The 18,752-nt window shown below is 35.9% G+C and overlaps 1 long non-coding RNA gene across 1 annotated transcript in view; it reads left to right on the top strand.

Moving 5' to 3' along the window:
* The first annotated feature begins 257 nt into the window (after positions 1–257).
* Positions 258–18,752, top strand: part of LOC145277774 (uncharacterized) — a 152,570-nt gene continuing 134,075 nt past the window's right edge. Inside the window, exon 1 of the long non-coding RNA XR_013868204.1 lies at positions 258–423. This is a non-coding gene — a long non-coding RNA (uncharacterized LOC145277774). The remainder of the gene's footprint in view (positions 424–18,752) is intronic.

Consider the following 18,752-nt stretch of genomic DNA (forward strand, 5'->3'; position numbering starts at 1 on the left):
GAGAAATCCTTCACGACTGAGACAATTTTTATTTTTGTACCTTTTCTCCACGTTAAAAAACGACCCTGGTGTCTAACTCTGTCCCGTGTGGAGGCATAGTAAATAGGTACAACAATTCGTCCTTTATAACGTCATAAACGGTGAGTGGCTTTTGTCGGCAAAGCTCAAGCTTTATGCGGTCACACTGCTTTTAGCAATTATCTTTCTTCCTTTATGACGTCACCCCTTTTAGTTCTCTCCACTAGGACACTGTCTTTTCAATCCTATTGTCTCGACTTTGTGCTTTTATCAGCCCATTGTTGAAAAGAGATGAAAAGATAAGTTGTTTTTGTTTTTTTTTCGTTTGTCGTTGTCAGTTTATTGGATTTTACCACAGCACAAGTATTACACATTCAACGCTGAAATTTATTGAAGATGAAATGGGTATGTGAAAATTGTATACTTATTTACAGTTTTTATCTCAACTTGATTTGTTAATTTAAAATCCATTTGATTTCTTTTTGTTTGCGCATATACGTGAATGGGAATTTGCTATCAATTAAATTACATTTGTTATTTTCTAATTATGTTCTGTATGTTTGAAATGGCGAGCATTTGTTTTGTAAAACATACATTTACTAATTAGAGAACACTATAATTAATACTTATAGATACTTAGAACTCGAGTAAAATATAAATGTGAGGCTCAGAGGTCGTAGCAGGATATTTTTGAGTTTTACTTTTCCCCAAGAAATGCCTATGAAGGAGTTTCGATAGTGAGGCATAATACTCGCCTAGATTCGTCTCAGCACTTGTTTCGACAGACTAGGAGCTGACTTGCAAGCACCAGCATCTCTTCTGGATACTTATCCAGTTTATGACCCAATCTCCGGCAACTTGCGTCGGCATCTTCTGCTAGATTACGTAAGCAATTAGAAGATGCCAAACGATTAAGTCCAAAGTATAACGCGGCGTTCCCTCTTTTTATTGAGAAAGATATACTTAAAATGGGGAAAGTGGCGATTTCACATTGGTATAGCATGTTTGAAGTCATTTTCAATTTAAATCTTTTCTTCATTTAATTTCAAATTTCATTTGAACGTGTATTCTGGCAGCTGACTGCTTAATCGCTTCGGCATCTTCTGGTTGCTTACGTAGCCTATCGAAAGATACCGACGCGAAGTTGTCGAATATTATGTCATAAATTGGATAAGTACCCTTTTTTCTCGGGTGGAAGTATGAATCTGTTTTGTCTGAGAAGATGCACCACCACAAGCATTACTCTTCACTTAAAAAAAACGGTTTGTTTTTATTGCCGATTGCCTTAAGTGTACTATTTCGCGAAATGCCAATGGGTCTGTTCATGACTATTTTTACAAAGCCAGAGTGTGACTTCGGCAGAACTGGCTTTACCCCCGCCTCGGCGGTTAAATATTTAATTTTGTAACTTTTACATCGGTTAATAAAGCAACGTTAAAAAAATAAAATAAAGCATTTTGGAGATTCTCTGGAAAGAAAAAACAAACAAACCAAGAGGTATTATAAATAGTAAACACAGAAAGGTCTCTAATAAGAACAGTACGATAAAGACAACTGAGATTCACGGGGCATGTCTACAGAAAAAAGCGGAATAGAACAGATTAGCTTGACAGGAAAGGTCATGGAAACAGAGGACGACAACGAGAAACATACGTTGACAGTCTGAACACCTGGGCAACATAAAAACTGATGAGCAGCAATGAATGCCCTGAGAGAGAGATAAATAGAGAGACATAGCCGTCAATGTACCAAACAAGACACCACTTAATGATGATGAATAAAGAAACAGTAGTCCGCAGTTACAACAGAAAAAAATAAAGGAACAAAAATATCTTAACGTTAATATAATTATTTCTGTTAACTAAAATTTATCTTTTATGACCTCATAAACAGTGAATAGCTTTTACAGGCAAAATTTTATTCTTTATGACGTCACACTGCTTTTGACAACCACTATTTTCTTGACCTTCGGGACAAGATCACAGTGTAGTATCTTTTTTGGCAGATGCTGCAATCAATCCTTGTAGCAATCTTTTGGTCCATGTAGGGATAACCCTATATACCAAATGAACTTCACTATCCAACTCCCATTTCCCACCTCTCGGGAGCTGGTCCCCTTTTCCCTTCCCCTCCCCCCCTCTCCACTTTAGAAAACGGTCTTGTGTCTAATTTTCTCAGCGGGGAAGCAAATAAATCCAGTCAGCAGTTACAACAGAAAGAAATAAAGGAACAAAAAAAATCTTAGCGTTAATATAATTCTTTCTGTTAACTAAAATTTATCCTTTATGACCTCATAAACAGGCAAAATTTTATTCTTTGTGACGTCACACTGCTTTTGACAACCACTATTCTCTTGTCCTTCGGGACAAGATCACAGTGTAGTATCTGTTCTGATGCTGCATTTCGCCTTTTCTGTTCTCGGTCAGCGGAGGAGTGATCTATCATGACTGAGACAATTTTAATTTTTGTTCCCCTCCAGACGCCACAAGTTGATTTGTCACTGAACAGGACTTAAACAAATATGTATATCAATCTTTGTAATTTTACATTGTTTTCTCGAAATGCGTTTATTTTTGGTCGTTGATAACATTACGCGTTACAAAAATCACCGCTTCATGTCACGTATACATGGAAAATTGGATTGCATCGCGCGCATTTTACCGTTGTATAACTAAATACTTGGCGTGTTTAAAAAAAAAAGTTTCAAGGCACTGTCATTCAGCAATGGATTCTTAAACATTGTACCTTCAAAAGTATCGGATATTCTGAACGTCTTGTTACCACTTCAACCCTCTAAAATGCAACAAAAATATGGGACAAGTAATGCAGCAATACAAAGAATTTCCTGGATTCATTTAAATCACACTCAGAACAGTAAAACAAAACTATACTACTAGATCAAACGAAGATGTAATACAGTAATAGAAAAGAGTATGCAATGGAATCCGGTTACTCACTTTATGTATGAACCTCATTTTTGTGGCACAAAATGATGCAATGATACGATCTGTGTGATACATTACGCACCTGTGCTTTCGTGTCTGTTACTCCAGTGTTGTTAATTTTGTGAAAGAGTTGCAAGATGTTGAACCAATCTGTATACTACTTGAATAACCGAATCTTAGGATAAATAAACGAACACATATTTACATTTGATAAGCATTTTGAATTTACTTTGTTGTGAAATACAGAATTATTTATGTTTTAAAGTAAAATAAACCTGAAATAGTTCTACTTTATGGACGTCCGCAACCATCTTATAAATCGTATGCAATAGAGAAAAATAATGCTCTGTAATATTTTAATTCAACATTTATAAACTGGCAAATAAGATTAATATAATTAAACTTCAGTTAATGAACCAACCTTTATAAGCAAGCGGGAAAGAAAAAAAGAAAATGTATTATTCATATTAGAGTTAAAACTGAGGCAACCCGATGTTTCTTCTTAATCCCTAGGTCACGATGCAACACTCCAAGTACCTTGGCTCAATAGTCACTCCTAACGACTAGAAGAAAGATTAAAGTAATGTTGGATTAAACAGATCGCCAGCTCTGGCTTCGATCGGAAACCAGACTACGAACCAAAGTTTGAATTTTCAAGCGTAAATGTAGATGTAAAAACCTAATTACTTCACAGGTTTAACAAGTATTTGATCTTACGTACCTTCGTTAAATCCTATAGACATTCTCTAATATAACTCTCTGATGAGCTGCAATCTGGCTCTCGTGATTCGGACATGCTACCCAGCCAGAATGTGGTACTGACACAAAGCTATTGTACTAAATCTTGCATGCGACGATAGAGTCAACTAAAACAGGCTCGATATGATCAAATTAGGCGTACAGCCAAACTATTGTCCACCGGTTTTCAATGCTTTTCTTTACTAACATGATTGATTGTCCCTGACAATGTGTTTTGTATGCTATTACCGGTAATACTATGCATTCATTCAAGACGCTATGAACACTCTTGATGAAGCTGGTGCAACCTCTTCTCGGCGACCGTCGCAATAGATAAATAAGCAAATAAAGCATCATGAAATAGTCTCAATGTAACTGACACAAAATACAGGTATTTTCAACTGTAATTAACGGAACAAAATATTTGCCAAGATGAGTCACTCATCTGTCTACACGAATTAGTTTATTTGTTTCTTAACATGATTTAACACGTCTTTTGTTCCACAACAATCCGAATGTCCACTCTATTCAGTTTGAACAAAAATATAGATGCCATTAGCATTTCGAGTAGACACTTGATAGTCGGTCAAAAAAAAAATCCATGTAGAAACACATCCAATAAATGACACTAATAATACAGAAATACAATTTTCTACTAGTTTTTCTGTTAAATTTTCGATTTAGAAGCGAGTATCAAGGGTCCTCGTGTATTTATTATGGTAACTATATTGAACAGGGTGGACACTCGGTTTGTTTGTTTGTTTGTTTATTTCTTTCTTTGTTTGTTTGTTTTAACTAAAATCTCTTCAAATATGTTAAAACACCAATAACCTTAGCCAGATATCTTGTCTTTGGTAACATTTATTTGTTGCATATCTGTTTGACATCTTTTTTATTGTAAACTGCAGTTAAAATACACCCCCCCCCCCGCCAAAAAAAAAAAAGAACAGAAACACGATGAGTAATTTATGGGACTGACATTAATCTTAGTTGAAAATACCACCCTGTGGGGATTGCATGTGTGCGTATATATATGTGTGTTCTATCAATCATTGAAACGGTGCATCGTTAATAGCATAGTTTGCCACTCGGGTATTCCCTACGTCCCTGCACTCATTGCGTTTTATTTTATTTCTTTTTTTAAGTCATCGACGAATAATCAAAATTAAACTGTATAAACGTCGACTGGATAGTTGAAAGTGTTTCGGGGGAATAATTAGATAAATATGAACAACCAACATATATTTTTATCCCAGGGAAACAACAGATGAGCTAAAACATTGTCACGTTACGTAAACTTGATGCATAATTCAACAGTGATTTATGTCCTGTTTCCAGCAATATAAAATATCCACTATAGCAAATAACATAAATTTCGCAACAGAGATATTTTGTTTTTTTTTTCGGCTATGAGAAAAGTATAGTATCTGTTTTAATATTACACTTCATTTTTTTTTGCCGTCCTCAGTCAGTAAAGAAGAAATCCTTCTCGATTGAGGATTTTTTTTTTTTATTTTAGTCCATATTTAAAGTGCTTCTCGGAAACTAGATTTTCCACGCGTTAAAAAACGGATATAGTGATTAACACTTCCCTTGTGGTTGGGCAAGTAAATACGGACAAAGTAGAGAATAATGCAAAGCTCGAACAATCATTGTTCAAATCTACAGTGTTTACTGCAAATACATGTCGCTTATATTGGAAGCATAATCACGTTTGACACACCGGTTCCCGTCAGATTACCGAAGTTAAGCAACGATTAGTCTGGCCAGTACCAGATGGGTGACAATTTCAGACTTCCACGTGCTGTGTGTGCTCTCCGCTTATCCCGACATTGTTTCCAGTCGTCCTGGACTTCACCTTGCCACTGGAATCAAGCAGTGCCGATTCAGGAGAAGTGTGGTTGGAGATTGCGCAACCCTTGCCACACAATTACATGCGCAGTTGCTCTTACATGGGCTATCCTTTGTCTTTCGAGACTGACCGAAGGCATCGCATCGTAACCTATATTGGAAGAAACGCTAAGTCCAAAGTTACGAAACTTATTTTTTGCTGACACCTCGTTGACCCTCGTGGCGCACTCCAAACGCTTCTACAACACAAGCATTTGAAGGCAAGCGTTTTGTCTAAGAAATAATATAACCAGTTGAACAATAAACGCAAGCATCATGTGTCTGATCTGACTGGATTATAGGGACTCCTGTCTAGATCCCATTAACATGATATTAACAACAAGCGTTCAAAAGCTGAACTCTTACTTTGGAGTATAACATTTTGAGGGCTTACACTGATATGGCTAACGTCTCAGCTTAAGTGTTTCTTCAGAGTCGAGTGATCAGGTTAAGTATAACATCTTTATAATCTTCGAATTTTCATTCAGATAAAATGAATAATTCTGAAATTCATATTTCCAAGATCTTTTTTTTTTTTTCTTCGACTTACCCTACTACACCGATTGGTAAGGACAATAAGGTACGTATGAATTGTACAACCTTCGATTTTCTACGAAGTTGGCTTGGGCTCGCTTGGCAGCTGAGAGAACTAATCTGAAAAGGCTACTTGAGCGTTCCTTATTTTTTAAAAACGCTACGAAAAAATAAACAGTTATCTACCCCTTACTTCTAAACCATAACCATCACCCTAACGCTAAACCCTAACGCTAAACCCTAACGCTAACCTGAGAAATTAAAATTAAATTTTTGTTGCTTCCAATTTATGAAAATGTCGCCTGCTTGGATTCGTATTAGCTAAAAACCGACATTGCATTTGTTTCCTACATTGCAAACGGCATTATCCAGTTATTGACTTCAGCTGCCCGGCGAATCCGAGTAACTTCGTGGAAATTACGGATCGTACAATGCATAATAACAAACCCTTATTTTGGAGCTTCAGGAAACGTTTAGTCAATTCTAAATCAGAGTGATAGTACTTGTCAGTGTCCCACGTATGCGTTAAATATATAAGATCTTTATTGTATGAATTATTTGTCTACAAAATTACAGAAATATACAAACGATTCATATACAAAACATACTTGCATAACATGATTAGCTGAAGATATTTTAAGCGCTCATTTTATGTTTCTTCTACAAATGTCATGATGATAATATAAGCATATAAGTTATATTGTCTTAAATGTGAGGACGGTAAATTTTATGGTTCGTTTTGGAGGTCCCTAGAGAGCCTTGTTTTGTTCAGGTTTTATTACTAAGACATATTTATGGTTCTCTTAACATTTGGACTTGACTGAAATACAACGGAAGGATATTTGTCTAAAAATAAAGAAAGGTATGTTTTTCATTAAGTAAACGTGACTAGTCTGACTCGAAATGAATTTCACTATAAAAAAAATAAGGGAAAATATAACGAGTTTCATCCTTTTATTTTTCCACTGAATCTACAACATTCCGACTATAGGGATGACGAGTGTTAGCATGTATTTTGTTTTGCCAACATGGGGAAATATAATATAGCAAATATTTTCCTGAGAGGCTTTTCACCTCCATCTGACCTGTTATCTCAAAATTCCTTTCACTCAGTAAGTGCTTCTTGGTGATTCTGATTTGATAGCCTCCCCTTGCCAAATTGACGTGCGAGCCGAGATTTTGCGTGCAAGAGATTTCATTGGCCAATTCGTCTGCACTCCATACTTCTGCGCCATTTTGTCATTTCTGCTTTTATTAGATTTTTTTCTTTTCATTTCTTCAATCCTTACTTGACTTTCCTTTTCCCTTTTTTATTAATTCTTCTTTTTTTGTAGTCTTCTCTCTTCTTTCCTTTATTTATTTTCTTTACTTCTTTTAATCTTTTTCTTTCAGTTATTCAGATTTATTTTTTCTGTTTTCTTTTATTTGTTCTTACCATTATACTCTTCTATCTGTATGTTCCCTTCTTGCCCATTTGCGCACAAACAAATTGGAAGAACAAACTATTTTTCTTGTGCACGACAGTACTTAACTATTAAACACGAACGCACACGGAACTGAGAAACAAGTCAGTTTTTTCTTTTTGTTTGTTTTTGTTTTGTTTTTTGTGTTTTTTTTTGTTTTTTGTTTTTGTTTTTTTTGCAGCTTTCTTATTAAGATAATAAATTGGATTCTACTTGGGTTCGGTAAAGTATTTTGATAGTGTTTTTACTGATGATGATGATGATGATGATGATGATGATGATGATGATGATGATGATGATTGCATTCCTTGATACAACAGAAATAATTCGTGCCTTTGTTAAGGTGATAGGAAGAAAGTAGGCGATAAGTATTATCCAAAACCTGGTTAAAATTGCGCGAAGAATATTGGCATATTGACGAGGCTTATTATGATTAAAATCCAAGAAAAACTCGCCGGCCGTTATCAGAATAACTTTAATAATAAACAGTCGATGCGAGAATACTAAATGGGTTGCAATAGTGATCGAAATAAGCGGAGATTACTGGAAATATGGCGGAACTGTTTCCAATCGAACTCCAACAATAACCATCTGTTTTTATTAGCGAGCAATCACTACTTATGAATTAATAAATACTACTACTAATAATAATAATACTCCTACTAATACTACTAATAATAATAATAATTCTGATTTCGTTTATGAACATCTCTCTGGGATTCATTTCCAGAGGATTTCCCTTAATCCCGGCTTCAAACCAGGAGCCTCAAAGATGAAGGGTTTTCCTAAGAATATTGGTGGTACCTATAATCGCAGAGGTTTGAAGGCCGCCTAAAACATCGGGAATTTGTAGTTTTTTTCAATTGTCCTTCCAGACGACTTGATACTATTCCTAGTGTACCAACTACGACCGGGATTATTTGTGTTTTAACCCCGTGTACACGCCTTATCTCCAAGGCAAATGGAGCATAATTGCTCCATTTCCTCATTCTCCTTCTCTCTCACATTCCTGTCCGAGGGTACTGGGAAGTCTACAATCTGCCAGTTTTTTGAGACCTTGTCAACGACCAAATCCGAACAATTATGTTCCAATTGTTTGGTCGTTATGGCACTTTTGTCCTCCCATACGTCTACCTTGCCATCCTCACTTGTTCTCACTTCATGAGACACCTCCTCAAACCATTTTACAGTATACTTCACCCCAACCCTCTTACACCCCTCCCAATATATCCGGAGTCCCATGCGGTACTTTCTCTTTTACGGTACTTTCTCTGGGCCAGTCCACTACACCCTGCTGCAAGGCGCGCAATTGACTCCGAGGTCTTACCACAAATCCGGCATTCTGCAGCAACTTCCTCTCCTAGAACCACTTTTTTGAACAATCATATTCCTAATGCTTACTCTTGTGCTGCACAAACAAAAGCTTCAGTACTCTTAGCCAGATACCCAGCTCTAAGCCATTGCCATGATCTTTCATCAGCCACTTCTGCTATATCCTGGAAGAACCTTCTATGCATTTTCTTCCTATCCAGTTCCTCTTCCCTTTCTCTAGCCATACGTTTCACATAATTAGCCTTGGTCTCACATACCTCCACTTCATTCGCCACAACCTTAAGCATCCACTCCTCACTTCTAATCACATGTTCCTTCAACGACATCTCCTCGGTTCTAACACAATCTTTTACACTTTTGAATCCTCTCCCACCATCTTTCCTCTTTTGATACAGCCTTGCTACGCTACTTCGAATGTGAAATATACCAATCATTGCTAAAACTTTTCTTGTTTTGATATCCATGGCATGCAAATCCTTGCAGACCATTCTAAAATTCCCGCACTGTATCTCAAAACAATGACTGCCCATGCATTTACTGCTTTCATTAAGTTTCCTCCATACAGTTTCGACTTTGCAATTAGTTTCGCTCTTCTAAGATACTCCTTCCTGACTTTTTCTTCATTTCTCTGTTCATGATGCCTACACCCTCCAGCACTCCCAAATACTTATAACCTATATCTTCTATTTCTTTCATGATTTCTTCATTTGGCAGCACTATTCCATTCGAATGAACCTTTACTCCTCTTTTCATCACCAGCACCGCACATTTACTATCCCAATGTCTTCTGAGTATGTCCCCACAAGTTCTACCAGTCTTTCCATTTCCTTTTCATTTCTACCGAATATTTTCAAATCATCCATAAACAGTAGATGGTTGAGGCGTCTGTCACCAGCTCCAAAGTTATATCCCAGCTTTTCCTCTTCAAGAGGATGCTCAGTGGCATCATTATCATTACAAAAAGAAGAGGCGATAACGAATCTCCTTGAAATATCCCACGTTTAATGCCAACCTGTCCCATCTCCTCTCTGTTTTCTGTCAGCACCGTTTTCCATTGAGCCATACTTGTCTCCAAAATCCCTACCACATTCTCAGCAATCTTCATCATCAATAGTGTTTCACGTATCCATGAATGAGGAACCATGTCATAAGCCATTCTGTAATCGACCCATGCTACGCTAAGATTCCTCTTCTTCTTCGCATTCTGCATTATTGCTTTATCAATTAGTAGTTGTTCTTGAGTACCTCTCGAGCCTTTCCGGCACACCTTTTGTTCGTCAGGAAAAATACCATTACTCTCTAGATGTTCATAAATTTTCTCCGCAAATATTCCAGTCAACTGTTTCCACATCAATGGCAGACATGTAATTGGTCTATAATTATTGCATCTGTTCCTTTTGCAGGATCTTTCCTAATCAGTGTTGTTCTTCCCTTCACAAGCCAATCAGGGACATCTCCTGATTCTACAACCCTTTGCAGAGCAGCAGCTATAGGTGGATAAAGGCATGGAAATTGTTTAAACCATCACTCCATCACTTCATTTGGACCACGTGCCTTCCAGTTTGTCATCCTTCGTATGCCAACCTTAACGTCATCGATGGTTATCTCAACGTTCTTCATCTGCTGCATTTCTGATAGCCTATCTCTGACCTCTCCCAACCAGCTAGCCTTCTCATTATATCGCCCTTCGACAGACCGAATTCCACTCCAGAACTTCGTTGTATCTTTAGCATTTGGAGTGTTGTTTTTTCCCGCCTGTTTACTACTATTTAATTCTTTATACAGCTGAGACTGATTGTTCCGGAAAAGGTTGTTCTGTCGAAATGTAACACTTTTTCCAACAAAGTTCCTAATTTTCATACCACCAGTGTGGTTTCAACATTGTTAGAACGTTCATCGTTTCCTTTTCCAACAATCTATACCTCCTTTCAAGCTCGTTCTTGGCTTTCTGTCCTAGTTTAACTCCTTTTCTTATTTCTTCGATTCTACCAATGTTTTTCCGCCACCGTTTAATACTTTCTTCAAGCCGCTCCTGCCAGTGTGGCATTCTATCCTTCAGTTCTCCCTTTTTCTTCTGTAATAAGCCAAGATGATTCGCAATAACGTATGACGCTGCATACAGAAGCCTGTTAAGTTCCGTAATCGATATGTTCTTTCTTATGATTTTGTGAATTACTCCTTGAATTATTTTTACCTCGTTTTTCACCTTCCGCCTATCACTACTCTTCATACTTGGAATCTGTATGATATCGTCTCTAAGAAGAACCTCTCTTAACTTCTGAAGTACTTCTTTTTCTACAGAAGTCAAAGCTCGAACTTCATCACCACTTCTCCATACATCTGCTTCTTTCACTGGCTCCATTGTCTTAGAGTCAATGATCTCATCTGCCTTAGATCCTTAAAACTCTTTCTCATTACTCCTCCTAACCATAGGATTCCATACCTCCTCAGTTGTCCGCCTCCCATCATCGCTTACATTTCCCTTCTGCACTTCCACTCTCTCAGTTCTTCCATCAGAGCTAGTTTCATCAATTTTACTTTCGTTGTTCATTTCATTCCTAACCATGCATTCAATCTCTTCTCTTGCAATCACTGAAAGTAGGTTGTTATATTTAATTTGTTTTAACTGGGATACCAAACTCGCGACACTTCTAGCTACTCCTCCTCTCGATTCCCATTCTTCCTTCACTTTTCGGATATATCCACCAAATTTGGTACTTCCATTTCTTACAAAGCATTCCCACAGTACTTTTCTTTCTTCATCCGCCCACGAGTTTTTTTTTTTTTTTTTTTTTTTTTTCGAATTTCCTGTTCCAACTCCCTTCGTGTCTTGGGAACCTCTCTGGCAATTCTCACCCTCTCTATATCCAGCCAAATCCTCAGAATTTCGAACAGTTGTATGATGAAGACAGGACCCACCCTATTGACCTACCTACCTGACGTGAGGCCATCACAAGATGTTCTAGCCTCATTCACGTCGTTATTTTCAATATTTTGATTGGACATTCTCCCATAAATGGGGTTAGTGAATTTAAGGTTACAGCACCACCGATAGTTTTATCGAGACATCATCTCTAGGAAGGTTCCCCACCAAGGTCAAAGATCCCCTCCCGACCTTTTTCCTACATCACCAACACTACCACCACCAACAACAATAGAAATAAAATCTACAATGATAATGGCAACACTAATATTGGTAGCAATAATATTAACAGCACAAACAACAATAGCGATGACAGCAAAAAACAACACCTACCATTACAGCTACAGTAATAATAAAAACTTACCGCCACTACTACCACCACCATCACTACTACTACTAGTAATAATAGCAGTGGTAATAGTAATAACCAATAAAGTAAATTATGTTTTTTAAATAATAATAATAATAATAATAATAATAATGATAATAATAATAATGATAATAATGATGATAATAATGATAATGATAATAATAAAAATAAAAATAATGATAATAATAATAATAAGTAGAAGAACAATGACAACAATAATAATAATTTCAGTTAGAAAAGCTTACTTTGTTCGTTTTTTTAAATAATAATAATAATAATAATAACAGAAACAGTAACACAAATGTTAGTCATGAAGTGCTACTTGCAGCAGTGGCTGAAGAGAAAGAGCTAGCTAAAAACTACTGAAAGATAAGCAGGAGTACAAAGAAAGAATTGAAGCAGAAAAGTTGACTGAGTTGGTAGAAATGAAATTTCATAGTTCGTTTGAGTGAGATACTAAGGCACTAAAATGTCAGGACACGTGGAATTTTCTGTCTAAAGGTGACTTGATTGCTGCTTAGGAGCAGGCATTTAATACAAATGCAATTTATAGAAACATCTTGGGGGAGGACTCTTCTGATAAGTGTAGACTGTGTGGTTTAAATCATTAAACAGTGTCACACATTTTTTGTGCGTGTTCTACACTTGCTCAAAAATGTGCAAACGTCGCCAGGGCAAAGTGTCTGCAAATCTGCATTGGAGTTTGTGCCAAAAGTTTGGAATCCAAGTGACTGACAAGTGCTTCCAAGCGGTAGTTGAAAATGAGGGCGTTAAGATTGTCTGGGATTTCGTGATTCAGTGTGACCGAGAGGTAACTCACGGGAAACTCGATATTGTAGTTGCTAACAAATTCCAAATTATTGATGTGGCTTACCCAAACGACATCAACTAGGCAGGCAAAATAATGAGAAACTACTGAACTATTAGAAACTGAGAGTAGAGAAGAGGAAATCTTTCATCGTGCTAATCATCATAGGTGAGCTTGGCTCAATTCCAGATAATCTTGAGAAACAGGTGAACTCGTTGGGAATCAAGTACAACGTCACCATACTCCATAAGTTAGTTCTGCTCGACACAGCAAACATCATATGCTAGGTGATTTCCATCTAATTGACTCTTTGACTATGCTCGCTAGATTTAGTGTAAAACCCCGCTCTTGAGTGAAGAAATAAACGGTGTAAAACATTACAACACTGTGAAGTTAACAGAACATCATCATCATCATCATCATCATCATAATAATAATAATAATAATAATAATAATAATAATAATAATAATAAAAATAAAAAATAAAAATAAAAATCAAAAAACTGTAGATAAACACAAGACCACAGAACTCCCTGAAGTTGAGCGCATCAAATGAATTATGAACGAGGGCAAAATGAAACTACCATTCACGAAAATTTAGGAAAAGTAAAATCAGAAGTAAAACTCCTCTCGCGTGTCTCAGCTAATATTACAGCAAAAAGAATAGATCAACAACGTCGAAACCTATATTAGAGGAAAAATACGACTTACAAAAAAAAAAGAAATACTAGGCAACATACATACATAAGATTTTGTCGTAGTAGACATGTATATATTGTTCCATGACAAAAGTAAAGTCAACTACAACATTTTTAGCTGTTACGAAAAATCATATCTACAAACTCGTTTGTTACAAAAATGACGTATAATGTGTATAAAACAACGCCAGTTAAAATACTGTTGTAGAATGTCTTGAAAATATAGAAAACTAGAATAATATCTGTCCATGGTAGAGTAAAATTAATTCACCGAACAGGAGAGTTTTGCACTGATGCTTATCGATATATAATGACACTAAACCTTGCATTCAGAATCCTTATTCCAATTTTTGAGCAAAACCCATTACATGGTTTTGATTCTAGAAAGTCTATAAAATTTAAAGCTTAAGACAAAGAAATTGAAATTCAGAAAATCCGGCATAAGTGTCTAATGATTATGGATCTAATTTACAAAAATAAATAAAGTCTTAAATAATTTATAATTGTATATTTAGTATTGCGTACATTAAATTTATACTTAGTATTAACCACTAAAAAAATGTCACTTAGAATTTATTATTCACTTAGCACTTGCAGGCGATACTAAGAATACAATTACGAATTACTAAGGATTCCGCCAAGCCATCCCTTATCGAACGAGAGCAAACTTCCTCCATGGATTAAATAAAAGGTTCCATTCGAAAGTCCGTATCGATTCTTCAGTCAGATTCCCGTGTTCAACAAGATGCAACTGAAAAAAAAAATCAGGGGTTATATTGGCAGAAACGTTATAACAATAATATTCAAGACGAGAACAATAGTTTGAATGATATAAATAGTACAAAATTAGCAGGGGGACTCGACGTTGCCCACGATTGAATGATCAATGAATGTCTCAAACTCTCATATTGTTATTGTCATAGAAATCGGTGAAATCGACCATTTTTCAATCAAGTCGATTGATTGGCTGCTCTAGTCGGGGACCCATCGCAGTGCACCCGGAGGAAGTTTCACATGCCTCTTGCTATGACTTACTTCACAATACATTGCAGTCTATATTGTACTGTAGAGAACCTAATGGTTAATTTATAAAAAATATTTTTATATATAATGGCTTGACTTAATGATTAAAAAGCAAAAGTCAAGTATCATGCTTTAAGTGTGTTTTAAACAGAAACATCCATTTTGAACCTATCCCTGTCATATCAAAGAATCTACTGTTAATTTTATATGTCTGGCCTTACTGATTGTGCAGTGATAATGGATTGGATTTAATTTTAAAATGAAAAGGTCAAGTCGTGAAATCGTGCTTTAAACAGAAACATTCATTTCGAACGCGCCTATTCTATATAAAAGAACCTACTGTTGATTTTATAAGACCAGCCTTGTGTGGAAATAGTACTTCTCAACTACACTTGAGATGTTAGACTGTATAAGGTGTTAACTTTAGTCAAAATCGCATGCTCCTTCTTTCATCGGATTATTTCGATTATTGATTATCGATACTTACGAATACATTCCGATATAAAACCCCTTTAAGGACACTGTTAGACACGTATATTACCTTCGTGTGAAATTTGATAAAATCGGCCTAGCCGTTTCGAGTCCATAGCGACACGAACTCACACAGACACACACACACACGCACACACACAGCTCGTTTTATATACTAGGAGAGATTATCAATTCTTAATCTATGTTAACTGAAGTAAATATCTTCATGAAATTGGCCCTGGATATGACCTTAAACTATATCCGATAGTGAGGCCTCAGATTGTGGGCTTTGGGGAGTGTGGAGTTATCCCTTATTTGCCATTGCTCCCATTTCTACTCTGACCCGGAGTGGTAGTACCTGTTAGGGTCCCAACTATGGGCTAAATAGACACTGACTTGAAAAAAAAAATAAACAAATATATTCTATTAAAGAAATTTTCTTCAAAATCAATGGATTCTGCATTAAATAATCTGAAAAGGATTGATATGTCGTAAAACAAAAACAGCCAACCAACCTCCATGAAATTCGCGTCGATATTTTCGAATATATAAAACAATTAAATATTTGTACTAGATATAATGATTACTCACCTCAAAACATACGCACTTGAATCAATGATTGCGCAGGATGAAAAATAAAACAGAAGTTTCTCAATCCGTTTTAAGTGTAATTTATAGTTTTTTTTTTACAATAGATAAATGACACTTATGACAATAATTATATATAAAAAACATAAATCACGTTAGGAACGAAAGTGGAAAATATCTTTTTTCTAAGATTTTGTTTACCAGAAATGCTGGGTCAGTAATATAATATGTATTTTACGAATGTTCTCTGAAAGTGAATTTGGGAAGAGGGTATAGATGTATAATTTTAAGTCGAAAAACGAGTTTTTTTTTTTGTTTTGTTTTTTTTTTTGCTCTTTATTAGCCGGTTCATCGCTCGTTGACTTAGTGATTGATATGAAGTGATCTAACATGCAGTGTAATACGAAAAAGTTTCTCGAGTATTTGTGTATTTCTCTACAATATAATCGGTTGAAAAATATATGTGTGTGTAGAGATTATTTACCCCGAATGCCGCTTTAAAAAAATATTAAGCAAAGAGAAAACTGTTCACCTGTGTAAATATACCTAAAAAGTCGATGAAACTGAATAAAATTAAATTTATTGTTTTTGAAAACACGTGTTAATAATTGGCCTAAGTTGCTGAGAAAGCAGGTTTTTATATGTACTTTTCGGCTAGAAATTATTCCCATGAATAGAACAGGAAGAATCTCACTTTACTTCATATTTAAACCAGATTAAAGTATTATGCCAAAATAGTGATAACAATAATAGTTGTTGCAAATGATACTTTACAAATAATATAATCAAATAATAAAAAAATAACAATGAAATTGACAATATAAGTCAAAACAACTAGGAAATATATAGGTTCTGCTAACAAAACATCAGCATTGAATGCACGTACGTATGAATACAGTGTGTATTCACTTGGGTATAAATATAAGGATTACAAATTGGATAATGTCATTTAATCTTCATTGTTTGTTTGTTTTTTAACCAATTGTGTGTGTTTTTGATTTATTTCAATTTTACTTCTTTAATCACAGCAATAAGTCAGAGTGGTTTTTAATTGCCCCCATAACAAGATATCTGCGATGTTCCCATTTCCTATAGCATCCGAATCAACACAACCATACACCCGACTATCCTATGGCCCAAATCGTTTCACCACAACGCCCTCCCTTCCTACGCGCACTATGATCCCTATCGCTGACATTATCCTCCCTCTCTACTCCTTGATCTCTTAATGGGCAGTGAATTGCTCACCGCTCCATTGCTGCCCGCAATTTACCTCGTATAACGGACGACCTATATTTAACAGAAGCCCAATGCCTTTTACTGGCATTTACACACCCAACCATGAAAATTAAAAAACCAAATCAGTGTGTAACAGAAAGGCCCTTTAAGAGGAACGAATTATTGTTGGCATCCCGATTTAGTGAGGCTATGAGAAATGTGCCTTTTAATCCGCACAGACCCTTGACATCGTTTATTGCGTGTGTCAATTGTACGGACTTGTGTGCGAGTGGCAGTCTACAGGAAGCAAGCCTCGACTATATAATGAAAAACATCAGGTTCCTTCCCGCAACTTCGTGACAGAAGATGACCCCCAGAAAATATCACTCGATACGCTTCTTTCTTGGCATTGCTCTAATTTTATTCGTGATGGTACTCTAGAGTTCAGAAATAGTTTGGAAATTGTTTTGATAGACATTATTTTTTAGATAGTCTCATAAATAACAGTATGAAAGGTTATAGTCCGATGAGTTTGAAGCTCATTAAGTATTAAACTTTCTACTCATGAGACAATCGCCAAAGTGTCCTCGCGGCCATTCTCACAAATCATTTGAATTTTTTTTAAATTTCCTAATAAAATCATGTTCATCCCTCACAACACTTATGTGTGGAATGGAGAAAACGCCAACAGAAGCGGCGAAGAGAGAAACAGTGAAAATAAACACGAAATCGACTATACAGTTCAGTTTCAATTGCGCGTGGGGCGCTTGCTTGTTTAATCACACTTAAAGGTTGTGATACAGCGAAACAGTATGTCTATGGATACGCCCTTCTATAGCCAATTGCTATCAGTTTAAATTCAAAGATCTGTATGAAAAATTGAACCATCTTCGACAATTGGTAGTGCATTTATAAACATTGAGATTTCACAATGACTTAGAGCCGAATCTTAGAAGCGCCGAGTGTTGATTAGAAAGTAAAGTTTCTCTCCCGAAATGAAGAACTGTGATACAGCGGAACAGTGTCTGTGGATTGCTAAATGAATAAATAAGCATGACTATCGCCGACCACCTTGTTTATAATCGGCGACTCTAGGCACTTGGCTATGGGTCCTGTTGGCAAGTAGCATCTCAATGCCTTATATATATATATATATATATATATATATATATATATATATATATATATATATATATATATATATATAAGTGAAATTGTCTCTGTGTGTGTACATTTCCCTACAAAATGACTCCGTCAATTTTCAGTCTACAGACACGACATTTGACATAACGGGTATTGAGATTTGTAAAATCTTTTTAATCAGTTTTCGGCCAGAAATTTGGCTGGCAAGAGGTCAAAGTTCATCGATTTCACTTTTGAAAACTATACTAACTCCTCCGCCAATTTTGGGTCTAAACACTTGAAATTTTAGATGTAGGTTACGTGGACAGAGATCTAACTTTTTAATTTGATTTGAGCCCAAAACAATAGATGTTAAGGAGTCATTGTTATAAAAATTGTTGGGGTCAATGTTAAAAAAAAATTGTTGAGGTCAATGTTATAAAAAAAAATTTACCTCTGCGATCTCTACCAAATTACTCAGCCAATTTTTGGTCTAAAAATTTGAAATTTTACATAAAATGTATTCAGACATAGAGTAAGCATTTTAATCGGTTTTTGGCCGAAAATTTGGCTGCCAGTGGGTCAAAGTTCAAAACAGTTGACCTTTGCGG

This window comes from Euprymna scolopes, chromosome 6 (genome assembly GCF_053919585.1).
Source record: "Euprymna scolopes isolate OS-2025 chromosome 6, ASM5391958v1, whole genome shotgun sequence".
In the NCBI taxonomy this organism is placed as follows: domain Eukaryota; kingdom Metazoa; phylum Mollusca; class Cephalopoda; order Sepiida; family Sepiolidae; genus Euprymna; species Euprymna scolopes.